Genomic DNA, 16,278 nt, shown 5'->3' with positions numbered 1-16,278 from the left:
CCAAGCAAACTAAAGCTGTTTACAATCTCAATCTCTTTACCATCTATCATAATGCTGCCAATCGGCCCAATGACGAGAATCTTTATATTCCTGATGTTGAGCTCCAATTGATATTGAAGGCTGCAGTCCTTGTCTTTCTGCAGCAAGTGCTTCAGATCCTCTTCAGTTTCAGCAAGAAGGGTTGTATCATCTGCAAAATGCAGGCTGTTGATTAGTCTTCCTCCAATCCTGATGCCACATTCCTCCTGATAGAGCCCAGCCTCCTGGATGATCTGTTCTAGATACAGATTGAAAAGGTATGGAAATAGGATATATTCCTGGTGTACATCCAACTATATTTTGAACCATGTGGTATTTTCTTGCTCTGTTAAGACTGCTGTCTCCTGGTCCAAGTATAGGTTTCACATAAGAACAATTAAATGATCTAGGGTTCCCATTCTTCTCAGAGTCAGCCACAATTTATTGTGATCCACACAGTCAAATACCTTTGCGTAGTCAATGAATCACAGGTATACATCCTTCTGGTGCTCCCTGCTTTCAGTCAAGATCCATCTAACATTAGCAATAATATCCCTAGTACCATGGCCTCTTCTAAACCTTGCCTGTACATCTGGCAGTTTTCTGCTGATGTGCTGTTCCAGTCATTTTTGGGTGATCTTCAGCAAGATTTTGCTTTCATGTGATATCAATGATTTTTTTTATATATAATTTCCACACTTTGTTTGGTCACCTTTCCTTGGAATGGCAATAAATATAGACCGCTTTCAGTCAGTTTACCAAGTGGATGACATACAAATTTCTTGGCACAACTTGTGAGCACATCCAGGAGAGTGTCTGTTTATTGAAATAAATCAATTGGTATAACATCAATTCCTGGGGCCTTGTTATTTGACAATTCTGTCAGAACAGCTTGAACTTCTTCCTTCATCACCATAGGCTCTTGCTCATATGCTATTTCATAAAATTCTTCTGTGTCAGCCAATTCCTTTTGGTACAGTGACTCTGTATACTCCTTCCATCTTCTTTTAAAGCTTCATGGGCCATTTAACACTCTGCCCAAAAGAATCTTAAGTATTGCCACTCATGGCTTGAATTTGTTTTTCAATTCCTTCAGCTTAAGAAATGCTGAGCGAGTTTGGCCCTTTTGATCTTCTGACTCCAGCTCTTTGCACATTTTCTTATAATATCTTGCTTTGTCATCCCAAGCTGCCCTTTGAAATTTTCTGTTTGGCTCTTTAATTTCTTGATTTTTTTCCTTTAGCTTTGGCTTCTCGGCACTCTAATGCAATAGTCAGAGTCCTATCTGACATCCATCTTGGTCTTTTTTTCCTCTTCAGCCTTTGTAATGATCTTATGCATTCTTCATGGATGATATCCTTGATATCCTCCCACAGCTCATTTGGTCTACCCTCATTGGTGTTCAAGGCCTAAACCTGTTCCTGAGATGGTTTTGAAATTCAAGTGGGATAGACTTAAGGTCAAATTTTGGTTCCTGTGGATTTGATTTTATTTTCTTCAACTTCGGCTTGAACTTGCATGTATGAGTAGTTGGTGGTCTTTCCCACAAACAGCACCTGGCCAAATTTTCACACCTGGTACTGAGCTTCTAAGGAATTCTTTCCACAGATGTAATCAGTTTTATTCCTATAAATTCCATCAGGTGAAATCCATGTGTATAGCCTGTGTTTGTGTTTTTTGTAAAAAGTATCTGCAATGAATAAATCATTGAAAGTACAGAATTCTATCATTCTATCTGTCCCTAACATTTTCATTCCAGTCACCCATTATTATAAATGCAACTTGATTGCATTCTGACTGCAAAAGTGGGTAGAAATCTTCTATTTTGTCATCTTTGGCTGTGGTTGTTGGTGTATATATTTAAATGATAGTGGTATTCACTCGACTTCCTTCTATGCATATGGATATTATTCTGCCACTCACAACTTTGTATTTCAAGATGGATCTAGAAATAAATTTATTAATTATGAAAGCAACCCCATTTTTTCCTCACCTTTTCATCTCTGGTGTAGTACGATTATCTGATTAAAAATATTCCATGCCAAGCCATCTAATTTCAACAATACATAATATGTCAATATTTACGTGTTCCATTTCTGTCTTGATAATGTCCAGTTTTCCTACATTCATTCTTCTCACATCCCACGTTACAATTAATTGTATCTGCTTACAACTGTTCCTCTTTCTTGGTGTTTCCATATTGAGGTCTTAGCCTCAGTTGCTATGTCTGCTAGTCTAAGAGTACTTTATTGTGCATAGTGTTTTCAAAGGCCTTTTATTTCAGAAGTGGATTGCCAATCCTTCTTCCTAGTTGGTCTTAATTTGAAAGTTCAGATTAGAATGGTATCTGACAGACAAATATTTTACAGAAAGGATCAGATGAAAGATATATCCTCAATTACAGAAATAACCAATAGATTCATTGATTCATTGTTTCTTCCCACCCGTGGCGCATATGTATTGACCCAAGCTTTCTCTACTTCCACTCCCACTTATGCCATTCAACACCTCTCTCCCCTTATCCAGTCCTTGATATGATGTCTTAGGTCTCAAGCCTTCTGGGCTTCTGTGGTTCCAAACACCTCACACAACTGCCAATTTCTTATGCTGTGGCCAGTATCTTTTGAGTTTAGGAGTCTATAAATCCAAATACTGGGTATTAGTATCAGGGAAGGCTTCCTATCTAAGACGGTTCATAGGCAATGGAATTGTTATATACTGACACAAAAAGTACACATTGGCTGCATTACTCACATAGTCAAGAGATGGAAGCAACTAAAGTGCCCATCAACAAACAAAAGGATAGAAAAACTATAGTACGTTTACACAATGGAATATTTCACAGGATTGAAAAACAAAGAACTTGTAAATAAAACATTACATAACATGGGGGAAACTTGAGGATATTATCCTGAGTGAAATATCTCAGTCACAAAAGAACAGACACTACATACCATCGTCACTATATAATAGGACAGACACATAGATTATGGGGAGAGAATTGGAAAAGAATGGATAGAAAATGAGCACTGGATTAGCACAGATGAAGGGAAGGAACTGTCCAAAAGGAATATATGATTAAGCATAATATATGTGCTAACAATCTGAAACAAGGGTACATTGTGGAGTGGGTTTGTAAAGGGTAAAGGGAAGGAAGAAAATGTTCAACAATGAAAACAAAATGCATACATATGTTACACAGTCTCCAAGGGTATTTTTAAAGGTTGAGTATAAGAGTCAATATTACCATTTAACATTTATTTAGGATCTTTATCTCAAAGAGTACTCAACAAAATTAGACAAGCTTGTGGAGTGAATTTCTTTATTTCATTTCTACTGTTAAAACAATGAATGGATTTATTCTCCAAATTATGAACATCTAGACTTAAGAAAAACTCATAACCCACTGCCAGGCAGACTTGGTGACCCTCCATTGGTTTTTCTGAGGTTGTAAATCTTTACAAGAGGAGCCTGCTTATCTTACCCTCTCTGAGTGGCTAACATATTAAAATTTTTAGCATTTCAGTTAGCAGCCTGATGATAACATTACACACTCTGCCACCAGGACTCTATAAGGTATCACAGAGCTTCAAATGAATTTTGTCATGGTTGACAAGGGAAACAGGAACAGTTTGGAATTTTTACAATTTGGATGATTTGTTGCTGTAACTGGACCAGGAATATGGTAGTTGGGAGGCTTGGAAGAGGTGTAGTGATTCCTTTCAGGAGCCTGACATGTGTGATGCAGTCATTGGCAGGACTATGGAGAGCCACACACACTTAAAGCAACACGCTTGGCTGCCATCTTTGAAGACCTGCTTTAATGATCTGCGAATTTGCTCCTCCTTTGAAACTACTCAATCAACCTCTGTTGGCAATGAATTCTGCAGAACAAACACGTTCATTTGCTCCAGACAGCTACAAGCCTTCTTTTGCAATAGAGTAAGGCTTGATAGGAATCATTTGCACCTCATCAGACAGACCTACCACATTTTAGACACAATTACAAAGGCTTATCATAACCCAGGGACTGCCCATGTAGTGGGCAATAAAACAACTTCTAAATGTCAATATTTGAGGTCATGCACACCCAGTTTTATACACAGTAAACTATAGAATTAAAATATATACATAAATAGTTTTATATATAATTTTTAGAATGATAGAAAAGATGTCCCTGCACACAGTATTCCTTTTAAAACTTAATTATAGATGTAAGTTAATATCACATATTACAGAAAATTATGCTAATTTAGAAACATTTTCTACTCTCACATTCCATGAAACAATTTTATTTAAGTACTTCCCATGCATCTTCATCATCAATTTCTCTCTTATCAGGTGAAATCTCATTGTTTTTCTACTGAGATTTTTTAGGAAGCCTTATCTTCACTTTCAGATAGATTATTTTTTACAAAGAACTTTTGAATTAAAATGTAAGTTGGTATTTGAACTTTGATCCAAAGTTATGAGTAGCCATTCTTATAACATTAGACAAGTTTGAGATTTCCATTGTTGCTCTATCCTATTTGGTTTTGAGTAATATATTTTTATGGTATGTGGTTGTTGCAGTGTAATTAGTCACTGTCTTGCTTTATACAGTGATCTATATAAGAATTGTCATCAGGTGCTGCCACGTCACCGTTGACTCCTAGTAACTCCATGTACAATGGAAGGAAACGCTGCCCAATTTTGCACCACATTCACTGCTGTGCTTTCACCCATCACTGGAGCCACAGTGCCCATCCACCTTCCAAAGAGTCTTCCCCTTTTTTTCAAACCTTCTACTTTACCATGAGTAAATGCCTTTCTCCAACATAACAAAAGCCTAAAAAATAAGAGATGGAAATCTCCTCATCCTTGTGTCTAAAAATGCTCTGGCTATATTTTTATAAAATAGATTTGTTTATTCTTTTGGAAATTCACATTATGTTCAATATTCTTCATCAACATCCCAATAAAAGACATCAATTTTTTAAAAATCTTTATTCACTGCCCAACTTTTATTACATGCATAATTTGAAAATGACATAGGTTACATCAGGCCCACCTTTGTCCTCAAAATGACATCCTTGCTCTTTAGCAATTTACAGAGGTCTTTTGCAGCAGATTTGCCAGTTTCAATATGTCCATTGAGTTCTTGACTGCTGCTTTTGCATTTATTGTTATGACCCAGGAAAGTAAATCATAGACAAGTTCATTCTTCTCGAAGATGCTATTTACTGGTCAAGTTGTAAGAAGTTTTGAATATAATAATTATATACAGAGGCAACCAGAATATTTAAGTTCTCATAAACAAATTATAAGTTCCAATCTTTTTAAAAAGCTACAGTGATTATGAGTCAGAACGGTAACAATGTCAAGTAGGGCAGAGATTTTGAGGAAGTCCCGGAATAGGTCAAGGTTCCTATCTTCTGATCATAGGGTCTCTGTGATCTGAAGTCGACTCAATGGTACCTCACCACATCTAGAGCAGTAAATAGAGATAATTTTTATGATCATCTAAATTTAGCATTCAGTATGACTGTCAATTGGTATGCCATCTATCCCTGGGGCCTTACTTTTTGCCAGTGTCTTCAGTGCAGCTTGAACATCTTCATTTGGCTTATGTTCAGATGGTACCTGAATTTTTTTTCAGTGTCAACTGACACAGTGACTCTGTGTATTCCTTCCATTTTACTTTAATCTTCTTTTAATGCTTCCTGGATCACTGAAGATTGAGTCCATAGTATCTTTCTGTATTACAGCTCAAGTCTTGAATTTGTGTTTTAGTTCTTTCAGCTTGAGAAATGCTGAGCAAGTTCTTCCCTGATGTTGGCTCTTTGTTCATTTTGTTATAATACTTTGCTTTGTCTTGAGCTACCCTTTGAAATCTTCTGTTCAGGTATTTTACTTCAGCATCTCCTCACTTTGTTTTGGCTTCTAAATGTTTTAATGCAATTTTCATCGTTTCTTCTGACATTCATTTTGATTTTTTTCTTTTTCCTCTGTCTTCATAATAGCCTTTTGCTCCCTTCATAGATGATACCATTGATTTCGTGCTACAGCTCCTCCGGTCTTCGATCCTTGGTAATCAGTGCCTCAAACTTGTTCTTAAGATGATTTTTTAATTCAGGTGGAATAGACTCGGGTCAAATTTAGCTTCGTGTGGATTTGTTTTAGTCTTCTTCAGCTTTAATTTGAATTTACACATAAATAATTGATGATTGGTTCCAAAGTCAGCATTTGATCTGGGTCTGATTCCTGATAAGTTTCTCCAAAGATTCTTTCCACAGATGTAGTTAATTTGGTTCCTCTGCTGACTGTGTCAGGTATGGTCCATGTGTAGAGTTGCTGTTTCTTAAAAAAGAAAAAAGTAAAAAGCATTTGTCATGAATAAATCATTGAATGTACTACAGCCAATCATTGGCTCTCCTGACCCATTTCTGTCACCAAGTCCATACTTTGTGACTACTATTCCTTCATCAGCTTTTGCATTCCAGTCTCTAATAATTATGAATGTATCTTGAATGGTATGTCTGATTTAGGCCATGGTCTTTTCAATTATTTGCTATGCATCTGAGAGCTGGACAATAATAATAACAAGCATGATAGAAGAGAATTGATGTCTTTGAGGTGTTGTATTGGTGAAGAGTACTGAGTATGTCATGGATTGCCAAAAAATGAACAGGAAAAGCTGCGGCCAGAATGTTCCTTAGAGGCAAAGATGTCAAAGCTGCTTCTTTTCTGGTATGGACATGTTGCTAGGTGAGGTTACTCCTTTTGTTGTTGCTATTGTTAGAGAGTTCTAGTGCCCATCATGTTTAGAAGGGTAGAGGGTCAGCAAAAGAGAGGAAAACTCTCATCGAGACAGATTAATATTATGACTGCAGCAATGGGCTAAAGTATATCCGAAATGTTGAGGACGGCGCAGAATAGGACAGGATTCAAGTCTGTTATTGATAAGGTCTCTATGAGTTGTACTCAACTTAATGGCACCAAACAACCACAAAATGACTATTTTTTTTTCTTTTCTTTTTTTTCCAGAAAAATACAAGTTTATTGATTTGACAAGTGGACACTTGTAGAAGCTTTACTCCAAAACGTACCAGTGAATGCAAAAATAGCTTTCCACCTCTGTTTTTTTTCTTTTAAAATATTTTAAATTGATATTTTAATGAAATATTTTAGAGAACTTGGATTTCCATTCATTTATTGCTCACTTTTCTTTCTGAAAAGAAAAAAAATCTTTCATTGTTATCCAATCCCCCTATTTAGTCCACTTTAATATGCCATTATTATTCTGGACCCTTGTCATGCAAATAATCCCTAATCATTCACCTCTTTTAAACAGTTCGCTCCATCATCTGTATCAATGCAGTGTCCTTTATTTATCCCCTTTTCTTAGTTTCCCCTCAAACCCGATGTCAGTCCTACCTATTTGACAACACTGGTATTATGCAGTATTTGTCCTTTTGTGCTGAGATATTTCACTCAACATAATGTCCATCAGGGTCATCCATTTTGTATAATATTTCATGAGTTCCTTGTTTTTCAATGCAGTATATTAGTCTATTGTGTGAATATACCACAGCTTCTCCATTCATTAATTTGTTAATGGGCACTTTGGTTGTTTCCAACTCTTTGCTATTGTGAACAAAGCAGCAGTAACATAGGTGTGCATATATATGCTTGGGTGTCAGTTATGGTTTCTTTAGGGTATATTCCCAGTAGTGGAATTACTGGGTCAAATGGTATTTCTATTTTCAACTTTTGAGAAAGTGCCATACTGCCTTCTATAGCGGCTGCACCATTTACACTCCCACCAACAATGCAAAGTGTTCCTGTTTCTCCACAACCAACCTCACCAGCATTTGTTCTTTGCTGCTCTGTTGAATTAATTTTGCTATTGTTACTGGGGTGATGACATCCTTTAGTTGTTTGATTTGCATTTCTCTTAGAGCTAGGGATATTGAACATTTATTCATGTGTTTGTTCACCATCTGAATGTCTTCTGTGGCGAAGTGTTATATTCATATCCTGTGCTCATTTTGCAATTGGGTTGCTTACCTTTATCTTGTTGTGGTGCTTGAATATTCTATAAATTATAAATAAAAGTCCCTTATCAAACATGTCATTACCAAATATTTTTTCCCAGTCTGTGGCTTCCCTTTTGACCTTGTTGGATACATTTTTGGATGTGCATAGGGATTTGATTCTTAGATGGTGATTCATCAATTTTATCCTCTCCTGGTTGTAGGTTTGTCAGCATGCTTGGAAGACTGTTCATGTTGTGGAGTTCTTCCAAGCTTTTCTCAACAGAAACAACTAAAATAAAAAGGCTAACAATAAAATATTATGAAATACTATACTCAAACAAATAAGGAAACCTAGAGAAAATGGACAAATACTTGTAAATTTACAACCTAAACTGACACAGACTGAAACTGAACATCTGAACAGAACCATTACAAAAGAAAAAAATTGAAAAGATAATAAAACAACTTTTAGCCAAAGTAAACCCTGGAGCAGATGGTTTTACAAGTGAATTTTATCGAACATTCAGAGAAGAACCATCACCAATTCTATATAATTTTTTTCAGAAAATAGAAAAAGACAGAATTCTCCCAGACTCAATTATATGAAGCAAACATATCTTTGATACCAAAACCAAGTAAAGACACCACCAAAATAGAAAACTACAGGCCAATATCTCTCATGAGCACAGATACAAAAATCCTGGATAAAATCCTGGCCAATAGAATCTAATGATACATTAAAAAAATAATTGAACAAGTGGGATTCATAACAGGTATGCAAGGATGGTTCAACATAAGAAAAACATTGTGTAATTCATCACATTAATAAAGCAAAGAACAAAAACCACATGATCCTATCAGTTAAAGCAGAAAAGACCTTTGACAAAATTCAACACCCTTTCCTGATTAAAACACCCAACAAAATAGGGTTAGAGGGGCATTTCCACAACATAATAAAAAGTATATATGCAACCTAGGGAGCCAACATTGCTCTCAATGGAGAGAGATTAAAGGCATTCCCTTTGAGAACAGAAACTAGACAAGTATGCCCACTATCACCTCTTTTATTCAATATTGTACTGGAAGTCTTAGAAATAACAAGACAAGATAAGGAAGTAAGAGGTATCCAAACTGACAAAGATGAGGTAAAATAATCTCTATTTGTAGATGATATGATTGTATACTTAGAAAACCCTAAAGACTCAGCAAGAAAACTACTGGACACAATTCAGCAAAGTAGCAGGATACAAGATCAACATACAAATATCAATTGGATTTTTCTACAGTGACAAAAAGTATATAGAACTGGAGCTAAGTAAAAGAATACCCTTCACAATAGCTACTCACAAGATTAAATACTTGGGAGTAAATGTAACCAGAAGCACAAAGGATATATTCAAAGAAAATTACAAAACATTACTACAAGAAATAAAAAGAGACCTGGAGAAGTGGAAGCATATACCTTGCTCATGGATAGGAAGACTCAATATTGTGAGAAAGACAATACTTCCAAAGGCAATTTACACTTTCAATGCAATTCCAATACAAATACCAATTCCAGTCTTCAACGAGATGAAAAAGGCAATCTCCAATTTCATTTGGAATGGAAAGAGGCCGCGAATAAGCAAAACATGCCTTAAAAATAGAAAAAAAGGTAGGAGGCATCTCACTCCCTGATTTCAAAACCAACTACACTGCCATGGTGGTCAAGACAGTGCGGTACTGGTATAATGACAGACACATAGATCAATGGAACAGAAGAGAGAATCCAGAAATCAGCCCATCTACCTATGGTCAATCGGTTTTTGACAAAGAGATAAAATCACTTAAGTGGGGAATTGACAACTTTTTAAACAAATGGTGTTAGCAAAATTGGAAAACTACCTGTAGAAAACTTAACTAAGACCCACCCCTCACTCCATACACAAAAACTGACTCAAAATGGATCATGGACCTAGGACTAAAACCAAGGACTATACATTTCATTAAAGAAAAGCTTGGAAGAACTCTACAAGTCCTAATCCACAACATAGTCTTCCAAGAATCCTGAAAAATCTACAATCAGAATAAACAAGATGACTAGACCTTCTAAGAATCAAATCCAGTGTGTTGGACATTAAGTTGAATGAAATGTCTCTGTCACAAAAGAACAAATGTTGCATAATGCCACTGTTATAAAACAGGACTGACATGGAGTTTGGAAGGAAACTAAGAAAAAAGGGGATAAATAAGGTATACTGCATTGAAACAGATGAGGGAATGAACTGTTTAAAAGGAAAATATGATTAGGGATTTTTTTGCATGACAATAGTCCAGAATAAGAACTGCATAGTAAAGTGGACTAGGGGTTGGGGCCGGGGGGGTAGGGGGACGGGACTGTTTAACAATGAAATATTTTTTTTTACTGGGGGAGGAGTGTGCAGGGAGGAAAATATGCAACAGTGAATGAATGGAAATCCAAGATATTTATAATCTTTCATTAAAATGTCAATTAAAAATATGTAGAGCAATGCAAGGGGGATAAATTGGATATTTGTTGAACTATTTCAGAAAAAGTGAAGCACAGTTGTAACATACACATACTCCCCTCGGGGATCAATCTTAACTGATATGAAACCAATTTCCTAATTTACTGACTGGGATCTTGGAGCAATGTCTCAGTAATAATTAAAATACCTACCTGAATGCCTTTGAACATATTTATGCTTTAAGACACCTAGTGCTCATGCATTTTGGTGTTCAATGCACAATCATTGAGTCAATTCTAACACATAACAGGATGTACGATAACAGAGTACTTTCCTGTTGAGTTCCAAAGGTTGAAAGTTTTTACAGAAACAGACTCACATACATTTCTTCCTCATGCAGAGCACCTGGTGGATTCAAACAGCTGACCTTTCAGTGAGTAGTTTAGCGTTTATGGACCACTGTGCCACTAGGGCTCCTTCATGATGTTGTTTTAGTTTGGTGCCATCAAGTAAAAATACTATCAACAAACTGCTGTCAGATCAGAACCAACTCCTGGCTGGACTCTCCAGTAGACTCTTAGAGACCTGAAATTGCATGGAAAGAGACAGTCTGTATTCCTTTTGGAACTGCTAGTGGATTTGAACTGCTGACCTGGTGTAAGCTTTTAGATTAGCAGTGCAACTCCCCACAGTCTAAGCCACCAGACAGCCCTTTTAAACAAAACAATCTTTTAATTTTTTCCCCTCCATTCTCCTTTCCCCTTCCTTTTTCTTTTGAAAATTCTGTAGAGTAGGAAAATCTATCATTGAGGCTCTGCTAGAAAGTTCTTTGTACTTTTGTGTGCACACTTTTTATGGCTTACGACTTTCACCTTTTCTATTCACTTGGCCATTTTTCAAATAGGGCTTTCCTTTGAGGATGGGTTTGTAGTATTTTACCTTTTTCTATTTCTATATTTGATACAGAGTTACTAGTTTCTTACCTGAAATCTTAACATGCAATTTACATGGAAAAAATAGATTTCATAGGTATGCTTTGCTTTCATTTAAAAAGTTTACATAATGTATCTGAAATGTATATTAGAATGAAAGCAGAATTCCAATTTTTTAACCAAAGTAAGTAAATGTTGAGTTGGAAAATGTTTTATTCTGACTGAAATTCATTTGTAAACACTTTTTAACAGAGAAATAATTGCATCACTTTTTTCATGCTCAAACCAAATTGAAAATATTTTAATAGGGAGCTCTGGTGATTTTGTTTTAAGCAGTCACACTGCTAACCCAAAGGCATGGAGTTCAAATCCATTAGCTGTTCACTGAGAGAATAATGAACAATCTCCCATGCAATTTTCTGCCTTTGAAAATCTGCTGGAAGGTCAGCTATAAGTCAGTTCGAACTCAACAGTACATAGCAAACAATGAGTGTTTAATATCATGGTATGAAATTCCCAACGTGAATCCTTGATGTTTGTTATACTATAAAATGGAAAAAATTTATTTTCCAAATAGTTAAAATGGTAAAACAGATTTAAGCTGAAGAGAGTAAAGGGGGAGGGGGGAAAAAAAGACTCTTCGAGCTATAAAAGTGATTCAACACATTATTGCTAAAATAACTTTAACATATGGACAATGAATAATGTTTCCTTTCTTGGTATAACAAAAACTTGTGAGTTTTTTTGTCCATATTATATTCATTGCCACCCAGTTTAAACAAACTAAGCAGCACAATATGTAAGTGCTCCAGGCTCTTAGATAAGATCACCTTTGCTGCCGCTGCACTCTATTTTGATCTCACATGTTCCTCCTAAATGATTTCTCCAAAGCATTCCACAATAAAACTCTTTTCTCTGCCATTTCTTAGTTGGTTCTTTGTTCATAGTGTTTTCTGAATTGCACGGATTTTTTAAAATGGCATTTTTTGCCTTATTATCTGCCAACAAGCATGCCTGCCAAATAACTAGGCAAACCAGACATTCGCCTTTGACCTGGTCAGATTCAAGTAGCTTGAAATGATTTTTAACAAAGTAACTAAATATTCACTGTGGACTACATTTATAAATGAGCTATTAAAGTGACAGGAACATTCAATAAATAGAACAAATGAGAAAGTGACATCCTATCTTCGAGCTCTTTTTCAAGCACTTCTGTTTGTCTATTTCATTGGCACTGAGAACTTGTTTATTCCACTGTTGTTAAGGGTAAGTAGTCAGCCTCCTACAACAAGGTGATTGCATCAGACAAGACTGTTGTTTCTCACCTGAAGTCGATCAGACTTCCCCGGGAATGTAGATATTTATCGGCCTACACCAGATAAAGCCACAAAAAGGCAACAATATGCCCTGTGTTATTGTTGTTTAAGTGCGATTGGGTCAGCACTGACACATGGCAGCCCCAAGTGCTCACCATCTTCACAAGTGCTAGTTTGTTTGAGTACATTGTTGTGATAATTGTGTATTCTGAGTGCTTTTCAGGGCTTTGTTTCTCCAGCAGTAAAGATACTTTCAACTTTTTCAAGATAAAAATTGCGAATTTGGGGAAGCAGACACTCTTGTTATGTGACTTAGAGTCGTTTGTGACCCATAATGACACCAGCCCTGAACCATGAACCATGCTCTATCTTGAGCCAAATTCATTGTCTCTGACACAGCTGCTCCCTTTAACTAAGTCACTCCTTTCTCAACCAGAGTCTTCCTCTCTCGCACTATCCCTCCACCTTCCAAGCATGATGTTCCTCTCTGAGGACTGGTCATGCCTGGCAACATGCCCAAAGTATGTCAGACGAAGCTTCAGTATCCTTGCCTTGAAGAAGTAGCCTGATTTCACTCTCTCTAAGATGAACCTGTTTGTTCTCTTATCAGTCCATGGTATATTCAATACTCTTCTCCAGCACCACAGCCCAAGGACATCAAGTCTTCTTCTATCATCCTAGTTATCATCCAGCTCTCTGATGCATAGCAAGTAATTGCAAAGAACATGGTCTAGTCTATCTAATTAGAAAGCTTTATTAAAATTTGTCCACCTTGAATGATCCTACTGGTATTTGAATTATTAGTGGCAGAACTTTCTGCATCATAGCCACATGAAACCACCATAATACAACAAACAGATAGTGGCTGAATATGTCTCAAGCCCAGAATAACATACAGTCAATTGGGTTGAGATTTTTGTGTTTTTTTCCCCCCCCTTCTTGAGTCTGTCTTTTATGCTCTCTTCTTAGACCAATTTACCCACAGGGATAGATAGATATCTAACTAACAACTGTTCTTATATCAAACTCAGTCATAATTAAACCTTTAATGGCAATCATGAAAATCTCCTTATCACTGGTTAGGTAATTGCAGACACAGAGAATGAAAGCTTGACTATAATTGTAGGCCTTGCTGCCAGCTGAATATTGAAATGTGTTAGTATTGTGATTGCTTAATGCCTCAATGTGGTTTGTAGCCAATGCTTTAAGTATACTCTGGTAAACTATCACAAAAAGCAGAAACAAAACTTAATTTTCTAATAACATCTTCTTTTTGCTTGATGTTACGCAAGGTAGATCCTTAAATAAACTAAATTACTGAACTGAACTAAGGACCACGGACTAGAAAGAAAATCATCTGGTCTCACAGCTTTACTCTCGCTTTTGGAAATAAATTTTAATAATGATATTTTATTTTATCGCTTCCCTTTTTCTTAAACATTTTTTAAGTGATGTATCAGTCAACTACCATTGCTTTGGTAAATACCCTAAATCTTTGAGGCCTAAAAAAAAAATATCATTTTTCTTGTTGTTATATCCGTCAGTTGGCTATAGGATAGATGATCCAACTTGAGCTCAGCTGAACTTCTACAAAGCCTTGGCTGCAACCTGGTTAGGTCGAACCCTGCCCCATATGTCTGTCATCTTTCTTGGACTATTAGCTTCCCTGAGACATATTTTTCAATGGTAGGCAAAAAGACAATGTATAATGGACAAATTCTACTATATAAGCACATTTCAAATTTTGTAATATCTGTTAGAAATTTCTCTACCAATATCTAGAAAGATACGATCTTTTGTGATCTATAGCTTTTCATTGTGTAATTATCAGAAGTAGAAAGCAACGTCCTCTGTCCTAACAATTTTTAGTCTGGAAACTATCCTCCACCATGAGTGTCCTTGCCTGGTATTTAAAAGTCCCAGCATAATAGCCACATATAGTTATCATAGTGCGATGAATTGACAGATTAACGTCAGGATGTATCTTTTGTCCAGAAAAGTGCAACTGGAGTAGGCTACTTTTTCTGTTTGGGCCTTTTTAGAGTCTTTACTGTAATGGATCAATCCTATGGTCCTTTTGATAGACAAAGTTATAGTTTCTATTTACTTTCCCTTGAATTAATCCTTTTTTACATGTAACTTTGTAATTTCTGCCACTGTTGGTGATGTTGTTATGTGCTCTTCCATCAACTGTGACTTACAGGGACCCTATAAGCTACACAGTAGCTCTGAACTCTGCCCTATCCTGAGCCAATCTCACTATTTATGACACACCTACCCCCATTACCTTAGTTACCATATCAATCCATCTCATCCAGGGTCTTCCCCTCCTGCAGAATCCCTCCATCTTTTCAAGCATGATGTCCTTCTCCAAAGACTGTTTCCTCCTGGCAACATGCCCAAAGTCAGTAAGACTGAGAATTCAAAATTCTTGCTTCCAAGGAGAAACTTGGTTTCACCCTCTCCAGGACAGACTTGTTTGTTCTTTTGGCAGCCAATGATATGTGCAATACTGTGGCACCACAATTCAAAGTCATTGATCCTTCTTCTGTCATCCTTAGTAACTGTCCAGTTCTCTGATACAAAGCAAGTAATTGCAAAGACCATGGCCTGGATTAGGTGCACCTTAGTCTCTAGACTGATAATGTTGCTTTTAATGTTGCACTCTGGAGAGGCCCCTGACAGCAGATTTTCCTAATGCAATTCATTTTTTATTTCTGTTGTTAGCTTTTAAAATTTGTTTAAATGTTTTTATACCTGATTTTATTTTATTTTTTAACATTGAAAATGTTTTATTTTTTTTGTTGTTGTACATATTTTCCCACTATTTCTTCCCCCACTCCTAGTCCTCCCCACAATCCATCCCTTGTTCCAGATTATTGTCATACATACAGCAATTTGTCTTTTGATTTCCTGACTGGCAGTGCCAAGAGTAGTGATTGTGGAATCTAGCAAGATGTAACTGTTAACAACCTCAATCTCTTCTCCATCCATCCATCCATCATAGTGCCACCAATTGGCCCAATGGTGAGGGTTTTTTTGTTTTATTTTAATATTGACCTTCAATCTACATTGATGACTACAGTCCTTGATCTTCTGCAACAGACACATTTCTGTAAACAAGATTATGTCATCTGCATAACAGAGATTGTTGATGAGTCTTCCTCCAATCCTGATGTCACATTCCTCCTCATAAAGTCCAGCTTCCCTAAGGACTTGTTCAGCATATAAATTGAAAAGGTATGGAGACAGGACTCATCCCTGACACACTCTTTCCCTGATTTTGAACCATGCAGTGTTTCCTTCCTCTGTTCTGACAGTCCTGGGAATTACAAGCATGAAAAGATCTCCAAACCAACTTCATTCCTTTGCAATATCAATTCAGGTAGGAGCTCCCACCCCTCAAATTCCACCAGACCAAAAGAATTCCTCCCACTAAAGATTGAATCTATTTCTTTTCCCCTTGATTTGTATAGCCTTGCATAGCCTTGATTAAAATCGGACTCAAACTATGTGTATCAGATGC

The sequence above is a fragment of the Elephantulus edwardii genome, unplaced genomic scaffold (assembly GCF_000299155.1).
Source record: "Elephantulus edwardii isolate Elephantulus edwardi_28Jun2011 unplaced genomic scaffold, EleEdw1.0 scaffold00003, whole genome shotgun sequence".
NCBI classification, from domain to species: domain Eukaryota; kingdom Metazoa; phylum Chordata; class Mammalia; order Macroscelidea; family Macroscelididae; genus Elephantulus; species Elephantulus edwardii.
This window is presented reverse-complemented; position numbering follows the sequence as displayed.